This window comes from Rhyacophila brunnea, unplaced genomic scaffold (genome assembly GCF_057557595.1).
Source record: "Rhyacophila brunnea isolate RB1 unplaced genomic scaffold, BYU_Rbru_1.0 scaffold_34, whole genome shotgun sequence".
NCBI classification, from domain to species: domain Eukaryota; kingdom Metazoa; phylum Arthropoda; class Insecta; order Trichoptera; family Rhyacophilidae; genus Rhyacophila; species Rhyacophila brunnea.
In genome coordinates, this window is record NW_028233006.1 from 1,983,571 (window position 1) to 1,997,056 (window position 13,486).

Genomic DNA, 13,486 nt, shown 5'->3' on the forward strand with positions numbered 1-13,486 from the left:
TATTTACACTCTTCGTGTTATAATCACCATTTTAACATGTCCTACCACTCAAAGCTCTAACCAGAGTTTTATCTTCATCTGTCATATGCAAATTTGCACCCAAGAAAATAAAAAATACCATATAACATATAAATGTGCCAATTAAACTTTTTTATAAATTACAAAGGAATTTCTTTTTGATTCCTTCTAATTAAAATGTTCTCCTATATTGTTTGTAAATTTTACTGAATCTTCTATTCTAATAAAACCATATTGGCTTGTGTCTAGTATGTTTAAAACTTCTCGTAACCTTGTCATTTGTGATTTTGTGAACAATTCAAAATTTTGCCTGGTTGTCTTTTTGTCTTTCTACGCATGTTCTTTTCTTAGACTATCTAGAGTGAATTGAAATAGTATTTTATATTAGAGGGCTATATTGATAGTCGTAATTTTAGTTTTCGTTCTCAGGCACAGCTTGCTTGATTCTCTGTACACACAGCGTATTTATGCTTTCGGCTATCTTCTCCTCTCCATAGTCTTCTTCAATACCCCTCCTTCTTTCAAGACCTATTAATTCAAGAATTGTTCTCATTCCCAAGGTTTGAATAATAGCCTCAACCTGGTTCGTGACATCCAATTCCTTCAGGTACCTTCTGTGATAGAGGGATTTTAATAATAAATTTTAATTTTAACTAATTGATGCGCAATTTGAGAAAAAATTCAAGAAAAGATAAAACGTTATTATTAAAATGTTGTTTTAATTAAAATAAGATTTAAATAGTGTTTAATGGAAAACACTTTAATTTTTAAGTTTTGAAAGAGGAAGATGTATTTATGATTGTATTTGAAGGTAGGCTCTTGAATTAAAAACGATTTAAAGGTGCATATGCATTTATAAAGGTTTTAAAGGAAGAATCATAAATTGAAAAAGCAATAAAGGTGAATATATAAATATGAATATACCTTAATAAGAATTTTTTATAGGACAGATAATATAATTAAAGAATGTGGTTAAGGGAAAACGCTTGAATTATTTAGTCTTAAAAATAAGGAAGCATTTATAAAAGTGCTTAAGTGAAAAATAAATTGAAATATTAAGTTTTTAGAGAATAATGTGTATATGGTAAGGTTTATGAGGCTGTTTATATGGGAAGAAGCATTAAAAAATTTGTTCTCTGAAACAATCTAAATGCTTAATCTATAAAATACAAATAGTACGAAAATAAATTAAGCCACAAATGAATTAATAATATATTGTTCTACAAAATAAGAAAATATGGAAATAAGAATTCATATATCAGTTCATGATAAAATAAAATAATAAAATCTTGATAAAAATCATAAATTGCGATACCAAAATAAACCCATATATAATTGCTGATTGTACTTAGTACACCATAACTTGGTCATTTAAATAAAAATAGTAACATTTATGATAAAAAAGTTTGGTTTTTTTAACATAAAAATTAGCAAATGTATTTATATCTATATAGATAATATCTTGTTTGACAGGATACTGTTTTTCTTGTTCAAAAACAAGATGCTTATCAATAATATCAACCCGCTCAACATTAATTCTTACACAACAGATTCGTTTGATTCTAATAAACCTTTTTTAAATTGTTAGCACATTTCCTAATATTTGTGTTATATTTGCTCGCTATTTATTTTACAGATGTTAAACTTCGAAGTAGAATCATAATTTTACAATACAGGTAGAATAAAATCAAAATCTTTATCTTATAAGAAATAGGATATTGTCATTTTTAGTGATTTTTGTAATAAAACTAAGCTTATAAGTGTATAGTTTTAATAAAATGATCCAAGCACACTTTAGAGTGAGTTAAAAAAAATATTTCTATTCATGGCCCTTTAAGACTTTATTTATATTGGTTCCAATCTATGTGCTATTATTTTAGTCTATATTATCGAGCTTAATTTACTTAATCTCCATCCTACACAGCGTATTAATACTTTCGTCTGTCTTTTCTACTCTAAAGTCTTATTATACCGCTCCTCGTTATAAGAAATAGTAATTCAAGGATTTTTCTAAATTCCAAGGTTTGGATGTATAACATGATCTGGTTAGTTACCTCGAGTTATTTTAGATGTTGTGTTAACTTAGCGTCTAAAAGGATGACGTATAGCGCAAATTTCGTCTATCTCATGTATATTAATACAAACTCGAATGCTATCTGATAATAATTTCATAATTTTGTTTGTACTTTTGTTTGTACTTTTGTTTATGTTTTAAATACAAGTCACAACAATTTTATGATAAAGATACAGTTTGTCTTATATTCATATATAAAAATAATAGATCGTTCGTTTGATAACTCTATTTCGCTATTGATTTTTGGATATACTTTCATCTCCGCAAACACATTTCCTATTATTCTTGTACTGTGCGTCTACGGGATTGTTCTAATTATATTTCTTTCTACATTAATGTATAGTCGACCTACTTGTATGTAAGACCTTCTTATATCGTCATTGTCAAGCATTTTATTTCATCTGCTTGCCAAGTGATCGACACATATAAAGTGTCGTTACATTGCGGAAACAGATAATTTAGAACCCTATAATGTTTCTAAACTGATTAAAAAAAAATATTCGTACAAAAAGTCATATTTATCGTACTGTAGCTTCTTTGAAGATCCTAGTATACAAAGGGTTTTTATTTACAAACCTTTTAAGGTTTTAAATGTAGTTATTTTTGTTTTTATTTTACATTTAAACACTCTTTTTAATTAATTAAAGCAATGAAAATCGTGGTAACTATTTCGTATTTTGTCAAATGGAATATATTAAAAAGCCAGGTGCATCAGGTGAAATTTTCAAAATGTAGCAAAGCTTTTCTTTTTTGATTATACATATTCTTAATCTAGTGGTTTTAGCTGAAAGTGTATTATTTCTGATTTATATTTTTTTTTATGTGACTAGGCAGTATTTTTCTATTTAGTGTTATGGTCGCTCTTTATTTCATATTTGCATATAAGTTTTATTTTCAATCAATAATTGCCATATTTTTATTAGCGCAGATTGAAATATATTTGCTCTGCCTTAATAAAGCAATATACAGTAGATAATGAAATTACATGTTCACACTAGCCATAATTAATTTTCACCGTTATGTGCAGTTTGACGCATTCTTTTGAGTCGTTCCTATATTAGATAATATATTTTTTTGCTTTTTTCTACATTTCGTTATTAATTTTACGTATTCATTATTTCCATATATCTATATTTAATCGTTTCTTCTGTTAATAGGGCAACATAATGCAGTTTTTGTTATATTAACTAGATTTTTCATGTTTGATTCCATCCCAATACATTTGAAAAGCTTATTTACATAATTAGACATTAGTTTCAAGTCATAGATTCATTTGCCTTTTAATCTTTAAGTCGTCAATTATAAAAAAAAAAAGGTTATTTGCCTTCTTTTCTAGGTCGATTGATACATATCGATGATTTTCTTTTAAAGTACGACTTAATGATCCTCTCGCAAACAAACAGCAGTGTGAATAAGCAGTCACTATATATATTTCTTTTCAATATTCTTGATGATTATTTCTTAATATTTATATCTATGTGGTAGGGGTTGGTTTTTGCTAATTTAGCTATATATACAATCATCCATTCTTAAATGTTAAAGTTTTTAAAGGAATTCAAAAAAAAAATAATGCTGTACCGCATCAAATTATTTTTTTATATCAGACCATGTCACGTTTGTTTTTTTGTTATATTCGTTATTTATTGCACGTTTATTTATTGCTTTTTGTATAGCTCCCTGCACTCTTCTGACCGTTTTAAAATTGTTCCATGGTTAGTTTTGAGATTCGATTTCGCTTAGCAATATCATTGTCACTATTATTTTATAAATCTACTCATGCATTTTATAAGCATATATTTTGATACGTTTTAGACTATTTGTTTTGTATTAACCATCTTGAATTGGAATATAACCAATTATTTTTCTCTTTTTTTAGACATAATGATTTTACTATCTTGTATAAAATTAAATGTAGTTTTGTATTTTTATTCATGAGGACGTTATGTATACCATCACATCCAGTGGCTTCTTACCGAGCAAAAAATTTAAGTTATATCACTTAACAGTATATTAGTCAACTTGATATAATATGAAACTTTTTTTTTATAAGAGAGTTTATTTCAAGGAAACTCTGTTTTTTTCTCATCAACTTTTACTACAAAATAAACTTAAAATTATAGTAAGATGTACATTTATGATCAATTTTATCACATATACTCAAATAAAATATTTAAAATTCCATAAACAATGTTTGGTGTTGATTCTTGAAAATAGAAGGTGTATAGTGATCGATTGTAGTTTTTTGTAGCGAAAGTAGTTTTAAGCAGTCTGTTCTATAGCGCAATCTAATATTTCACTTAAATAAATTCAAATATTTTTTAAGTATACCACCCCAAGATGAAATGCCTTACATGAATTTTATAAAATTGTAAAAAAGCAGATCTAATGAATATTTTAAGATATATAAGAAATAAAGATAATTATATCTGAAAATTATATTTAAGACATATAGTCTTATTTAGAGGAAACTACAAATTTATATATCAAAAATTTATTTGATTTGTCTATTTGTATGTGTATTTCGAAACACCGAAGCATAAATTCATATCATTTACATTTGAAAAATCATTCTTTAGACTGAAAAAAACGTTGACTTTATCTAGTTATAGGTAAAAAAAATGAGAATCGTATTATCATCAAACACGCACAATATATAAATAAATACTAACATTGTATTCACTGATGAAGCATTAATATATTTTCGTTTAATATAATCTATTTATCCACAAATAGATAATTTTTATATGTTAATTTTAAAAAAATATAATTTTCTAAATTAAAATAAAAAATATATTAGCAATTATTTTGCAATAAATACTTATATTTGCTTGTTTTTTGTTTTTAAAATACGTTCGAAAAAAGATTAAATATAAAATGAAATTTCATAAAAAATTACAATGATTAAAATCGTGTGCCTATGGAATAGTAATTTTCTGTATATACTTTTATATATAATGTCTTCTGTAAATTTATAAAAAGATGGAGTATTAATTTTTGCTAGGAATGGCTTAAAATTCATTCTGATTTTAAATGTACCAAAATACATCTGTAACTAACTCTTTTTAAGGTGTTTATTTGTATATAAATTTTTCAAATAATTTAACAGCTAATTTCGATAAATTAAAAATTACTTCTGACATAAAGAAAATATATTTTTGCAATCAGATTTTTCGACGGAACTTGGGGGAAAATAATTTACAAAAAAAGATAGTTTGTAAAATAAATATTTATAATAATTATTTCCTCTCTAAATCGAATAATTTTAAACTTTCCATTTATCGTTGCACAGCCTATGAATGTTTATAAATCGTAATTTTGTTTGATTTTGTTCTAATATATATAATAGAAATTTACAATATGCAAATACCGACCATAATTGATTTGTTATTGTTGTTAAAATAGCCCGTTTAACTATTTATAAAATAAATACTGTTAATATTTTGAAAATACTTGGGGGTTGTGTGAAGTAAATGACTAAGATTAAATATAGATAATGTAGTCTGAGAAGTCGTTTAAATTTTTTTCTTATCGCTTAGTTTAATGCTAGGTAAACTTAGCATATACACAAGAAGTTTTCTCGAAGACAAAAAGATAAATCACGAGTTTGATCATTACGTGCACAAACAATATATAGATTTTAAAATTAAGATTAATTTTATGGAAATCAATCTTTTTCTACAATTTTAGCAATAATTTTTTAATCCAGTCTGATATTTCCAAAAAATTATATATAAATTTATGGTAAATTCAAACAAAATCTTAGTATTCATACTAAATTACAATATTTTAACTGAAAAGATTTTACAACTTGTATAACACAAGAGATTACGATTATATAATATTTTGTTAAACAAAAATTTAACTAGAAAACATGTTCAATGTATCAATTGTGGCCGATTTTGAATTGAACTAGATATGAATAATCAATCGATACGAAAGTGGCGTATAATACTATCACTTAATTGCTAAAAAAATCATTTAAATCATGACAGATTTATTTTTACAAGACATAAGTATGTATTAAAACATATTAAAAGATTATAATAGATTATGTGTGTTTAAAACTATGTAACTCGATCAATAAATCTATTCTGATTATGAATAAGCATAATCACAAAATTAAATAATTGTATTGTTCACAACTATTCCAAATAAACCTTCTAACAATCAATTAGGAACTTCTGGATATAAGTTATATTTTATGAAACAAATACATAATTATAGATAAAAACTGATTCGAGCAAGATAACCATCAAATATCAAGAAATCTATATATACCGTAGATACAGTTGGGATATTACTACTACTTTGTAATTTATATTTCCGACAGAAAAGCTTGCTCTTTAGTCCAAATAATATACATCCAAGTTTTGCGAGAATGTATAATTTATATAGATAAACATAATATTCGTCGTAACTATTTTAGAATAAATTATCATTACAACACAGTATTAAAGAAATAAATGTTTGAAAATGATCTCAAAGGAATTAGATCGCATGTTATTGAATAATTAAACAACGAAATAAAGTTAAGATCAAAAGACGCAAAAATATAAGAGCTGATAAGAAGATATATCATAACGATATTTTATTTAAGTTTGCATAAAATTTATTATTGTCTTTTAAGTAAAGTTGCAATATATTAAATATTGGATTATATAAATTTATATAAGATTCCTCTGTTTATCATTTTTACTTTTGATTATTTACTTGATTTTCGTAGCCAAATTCTTATTGACTGATTTTTGACTTTAATCATTAATTTTTAAAAAAATTCAAAACCACTACATTTTTTCATTTAAATATATTTTGTGATTTATACCCCAATTTTTAATCACAATGAAAAGTTTAGGATTTTTTTGTTACATCTTTTGCATATACATGACAGATAGTATTATGGATGCGGGAGAAAAGAAGCCCGAACCCGAAAGAGCAGGAACCGAAACGGATTGGGAAGCCTATATAAGTAATTTGGGACCACGTTTTTTAACACAGGAACAACGTAGTCAAAAAACAATGCTTGAAGAGGAAAAACAACGTCTAAAAATATTACTAGATCAAATACAATACACACAAAATCCAGCTACTGAGCAAAACCTTCAGGATTTTTTTTGTGGTAGTCAATATAAAAATATGATGGGTGAAACAATATCAATAAATAAGGAATCAGAAAGGAATCCCAAAGAAGTTGAAAAAAATAGATTATTCACTGAGAAACTGGTACGAAGATGTGTTTTAGCAGTAGAGATAGATGCACAAAATTTATGCATATTCAATGATTTTATAAGTAAATTAGATGAACGAAGGAAGCCTATATATGGCCAAAATATTAAATTGTTGGAGCGAATTAGTCCTATTTTACGCCTTTGTTTTAACCAAGCTAGAAATTATGTTTCTTTAAAAGATTATGAAGAAAACTATCAGATCAATGATATAAAATTAAGTATAAATAATCATCTGTTTTTTTCCGATAAAGTTCTTATTCAAGTTCCTTATGAAAATGAAGATTTTTACATATATAGAAAAGTTGGATCTTTTAAAACAGTGGCTATACATAAATCATCGGTTGTTGGCAATGGCTTCGACTGGGAAAATTTAGTTGTGATCACAGAAAATTGTGTGATAGGCGAAAATGTTAAGATTGGAAATAAATCCAAGATTCTAAATAACTGTATTATAGGAAAAGGTTCTGTGATTGGAAAAAATTGTATAATTCATGACTATACAACTATATCTGAAAATGTTATAATTAAAGATAGTAACTTGATCATGTCCAGATGTAAGATTGGCTTAAATAATAATGAATCCCCACATAAGATTTCTGAGCTTGTTCAATGTGAGAGTCTGCAGTACTTTCGCAACCATGAATTTTTTAAAAGAGTTTGTAAAACATTAAAAATTGAAAACTGTAGTGCATATATTGGTAATGGAAATATTATCGGTAGTGATGTATTTATAGCCCGAAATTCAATAGTTTTAAATTATAACGATATATCTACAGGTGTAGAAATATTTAAAAATGTTCTTTTAGGCTTCAATAACATTGTTTATTCGAAAGTAAAAATAGGTACTGAGATATTTGCTTGTAAATATACATTCAGGGGTTATATTAATGGAGAAATGACTTTACAACATATTTTTAATAAATTAACGGTCGGTGGTATATTGGAGCATGATGGGAACGAGGCTCATAAATTCACAGATACATGTTATGATTTAACCACAGAGATAATTCATAGATCTAATCTAACTTATTTTCTTTTTTAAGATTCTTAATTCCTGTTAATTCAGTCGATTAAGCACACAAACACGCTAAGAAGACAACTAAAATAAAAGCAAACCAGTATATTATTATTAATATCCAAGAAACACTATTTTCACTTATTAGAATTATTAAAAATCCGATAACTTAATTAACAAATTCATGAAAATTAATTTCATTGACGAAAAGGGTGTAAGATTTTTATTAAAATAATTTTACTACTTGATATTTATTTAATCGATTGGACGAATTCAAGAAGACACAAAAATCACTTTAATGTTTTTTAAAAAACATTAAACTTCCAAAGGAAATTCCTGCGATAATAACACAAGTAGATTTGCGATTTTACTAAACCCTTTCATGATATCTGATCATAGAACTTATAAATTTTTATTAAGAATTTCTTTATGTGATATTTCTATGAAAGCATGGATTTCATTATATTTATTTTCTATTTTTTAGTAACAGAAAGTGTTTTGAAATAGAGTTGACATATTTTGAATATCTTTGACATAAAAAATGTTCAATACGCCATATTCTTTGATTTTTAGCTCATAAGATAATTCTTACCTCGAGATTATGTCGATTGGTAAAACATAGTAATAATACACAAAGTATATTTAAATTTCTATATTGTGTTTTCACACAAAAAAAAATCTCATGATAAAATTATTTTGTAAGCATATAATATAGAAATCAATTACTAATAATTTCTGTCTAATGTTTCAATTTATGTATTTCTAATTACAATCATAAATAATTTAGTTTTGTTAATTTTAGCTTATAATAAAGATAATTTTATTAAACATAATTACGACAAACATCCTTAACATGTTATATTTACGATTCTAATGGAGGAAAACTTTAGTGCTTTCAATAGAACATAAAAAATCATTTCGTATAAATTGTTGCAAAAAAAAGAGTAATAGATGTTTTATTTCATACATTACCTTTTATTTATCACAAATCTTCATTTCTTATTTTTCGATTTGGATTTTGTTATATTGAAAATTAGCATACTTGCATATTAATATTATTTTTTCTGGCAAAATTAAAAACCTCATCACTTTTTAATAAAAATATATTTTGAAAATATATATCGAAATTCGCAAAAAAAGAAAAAAAATGTTGATCTTATTTGAATTTGGCCTATAAATATAGTACAATTCTTAAAAATTTATTCTCTCAAGATTTGAGCTTTTGTTAAATGTATTAAAACGTACATAACTACCCAAATCAATAAAAAAATTCAATACGCCAGATTCAGACATTAAACTTTCGATGTCAAAATAAAATGGAATAGTTATACTTGTAAATAATCATTCTATTTCTAAGAACATCTACGAATACATCCCATAAACTCATTGTTCATAAGTATTAATAATATGCAATTAATAAAATCATTTATTCCAGTATCAAGCACTATAATAATATCTTACTATAATCATAGTGATCGAATAGGGTGCGGTATGGCACTATGTATAGAAAGTTACAAAAAAAAATATATATCTGTAACCTCAGAGCATCTGAGGATTCATATAAATTTATAAAAAACTAGAAATACCAACAAGGGTGAGTCTGTTGAATTATGAAACAAAAACATAACAATAATATGTAATACATAAGTTAAATAGGGAGATAGAGTGTAAGAAGACGTAAAAATTTGACTTAACAATTCAGTGTGCAAATACCTTATAATAATGATATGTAAGGTTTGGGGTTAAGGTGTAAGCTCACAAATCAGCTACAGGAAGTACAAAGCATCCCATTCATGCTCCATATCTTGTACCCTGGGACTTAAAAGGTTTTATTAAATATAGATCATGCTGTTTCTGATATCAGAAGAACTACAAACGGGAGTGGATTATAACAGCAAAAAATAGTTTATATTCATAAGCGAATTAATTGTAAAATATATACAAGAGTAATAAATAAATCCAATTGATTTTATTTCATTTGAAAGCAAATAATAAAAGATGTTGAACAAAAGACGATTTAATAAGTGTAAAAACAACATATAATTAAAAGAACAGGTTATTATTAATGGGTTCAAATATATATCATCTAATATATATAAATTGCACAATAATGAATATATGATAGGTATCAACAAAAAATTCAAATCATATTTATATAACTTAATAAAGTGAATGTAGGCTTTTAAAATCCAACATACAAAATTTTTAGATATAATAAATACATGCAATAATTATGAATAGAAAACGAAAATAAAAATTACATAAGAAATCGAGAGAATATAAGTATATTTTTAATTGCTCTTAACCAGCTTTAAATAACAATAAGATACTAGTTTTAGAATATATAATTCAGAAAAAAAAACTCTAAATACATCATAAATTTTTAATAAATACATATCATTTACACATGATATGAAATTATTCAACAAGGATATTATAGATTCAGTGAATTTATTTTGATCTTTTTATAAAATGCTAAATAATTGGCATTGATGCTTTTAATGAATTTAGACCAATCTTGAATATACATATTGTGAAAATTTAATCCAAATTATACCTGCTGCGATAGATTGATATTTTGATAATAACAAAGGCTAAACAGAAATCAAGTCTATAACGTTAATTATACTTTCGTACATAAATGTTTTGCATCATTAAACCGCACTTTTATAAATTTTTTGTCTAAATCAGAGAACAGATACTATCATCAATTTAACATATTTTCTTCTTTATTTTGTTGCTTATATATACCCAGATATTTTGTTTTCATTTTATAATTTTGGATATAAATGGTTTGTTTAAATAAATAACGCCAAATTATAGTTGGTTTGATTTCCGAATTATATGAATGACATACATATAACAATATAATATTAATATTGATCACTTAAGAAATTTACAAATCAGTGTCTATAAATGTCGAAATTATGGGAATGTTAATTCAATAATAAGCACAATAATTTATAGTCAGTTATATATTAATGCATCTAGAGCTTTGTTTTAAACGTAAAAATATCACTATATGTAAGAATGGTCTATCTTTGACACCCATAAAAAAATAACTTATTCAATTGATAATATACTTTTTTTAATCTTCCTTTGCGTTTTCTGTTGCTAAATTAATTTCATCTTGCTTGAAAAAAATTTGTATTATTAATGTTTACTATAGATAGTAATATATAGTCAATATTTGTAAAAAAAACATTTTAATAATATATCTACTTTATTTTATAATATATATTTTTTCTATAGCAGTTCACTTTTTTGCTATATACTTTATGATAAATATAATATAAGCTGTTCATAACAAATGTATTTTAAATAAATTACAAAATAAAATAGGTTGTATTTTAGTGAGTAATATCAAATATAACGGAAACGTACAAAATAGAAAATAATGAGCAAAATATATAGTGTGTAGAGTCATGATGCAAGCTATATGTTTTCTTATGTTTATAGAATAATAAAATGGGTTTTATATAGGAAAAGGTTTTACACCATTGTTTTTGATTAAAGGCTTATTGAAATGTTTTATTAATATAATTAAAAACATTTTAAATCATGATAAATAAAATTTTATATAGAAATTGTATCAATAATTTTGTTTTTGAAATTATTGTTGTTGGTTTACCTTTTCAGTCAATAAATTATGGATGTCTTTATGAACATGGAATATATATGTTTCTTCCAATCCATACTTTTATACCTATCCATATCATAAAGATCTTCGTCCTAAATTATAGTAAAGCAAATATTTCCCATAATTTTTATTTATGTGAAGATGATACCGCTGCATTTCGCAAAAAAAATAGAAATAACTTTTACAAAAATTCTCTAATGATAACATGAGAGTTCTAAATAAAATAATATAGAGATTTAAAAAAAAGAATGCTTAGTATATAAAACAACGAACATGATAAAAGATGCTTATTTCTTTTAATGTTATGGTGATCAAAATTTCTTAAGATAAAAAAAAATATGCAGCATTACTTTTAAGATAGATAGAAGGCATTTTTCTATAAGATTTTACTGTTTTATTTGAAATACATGTTTTATTCAATATTTGTATTATATTGTGACATATAATGTATTTTAAACCCTATATTATTACAAATATCGTGTTTTTATGACTTTGACTCCTTTTTAAAACTAAAGTGCCAGATCTAGCTATGTATTATGACATAAATTCGCATATCGCAACACGAGTAACATCTACAGATAATAGAACAGACTTGGACAAAAACTATAACATCGCGGAAATCTCTGTATAAATGATATTATGGTGGCGAATATCAAGAGAAGATATTTTCAGGTGTAATATACATTAATTTTTTACATTTTTGTCATTTTCCAGAACCCTCAAGGTTAACACAATCTTAAACTAGATCGCAAACAAATAAATCTTACATAAATAGTCACATTTTTGCGTCTTAAAAGACAAAAGTATAATATAATAAACACAACCTGCATATTAAATTAAAGTGAGTCCACATCAGTGCGGTTGTGTGCAATAATAGAGAGCTTGAAATTATAGAGAATCAATTTAAAACGAATTAGGCTTAAAATCAAATTTGGTAATATATTAGTTGAATTTAATTAGAATAATGTAATAGAAATCTTTAAAAATTCAGATTATGTGTTAAAACAAATGAAAAAAAAAATGAACGTTGCAATCGGATTTTATATACGCTTTCTTTATATATCCAAGTAATACACCTAACCGAGAATATTTATTTTGTGTCAAATACGCAGAAAATGCCAAAGCTGTCATAAAAGAAGCAAAAAAAGACATATAATAAGTTTTAGGAAAATTAATAAAAATTAGAAGAAAAAAAAGTAAAAGGCATTTTAAATCGCGAAGTTTCTATGTATAAAATGAAAAAGATAAAACAATCAGTATTGGTAAGCGAAGGTTTTTAATTGAGCAACGATGCTGTAATTTTTATAAATTACACAGTTAAAGTAAGTCGAAACTCATACTCAATGTATAATTTTGAAAGAATGCCAGAAGGCTTCTTTTATACATTGGTGTGAACTGTATATCGAAGAAAGTGTAAATATATTTATTATCATTGTGGTTGAGATTATGAATTTTTTAATGCCTGTATAACCTATTTTTAATATATCAGATACAAAAGAGAATGATTTTAAAAT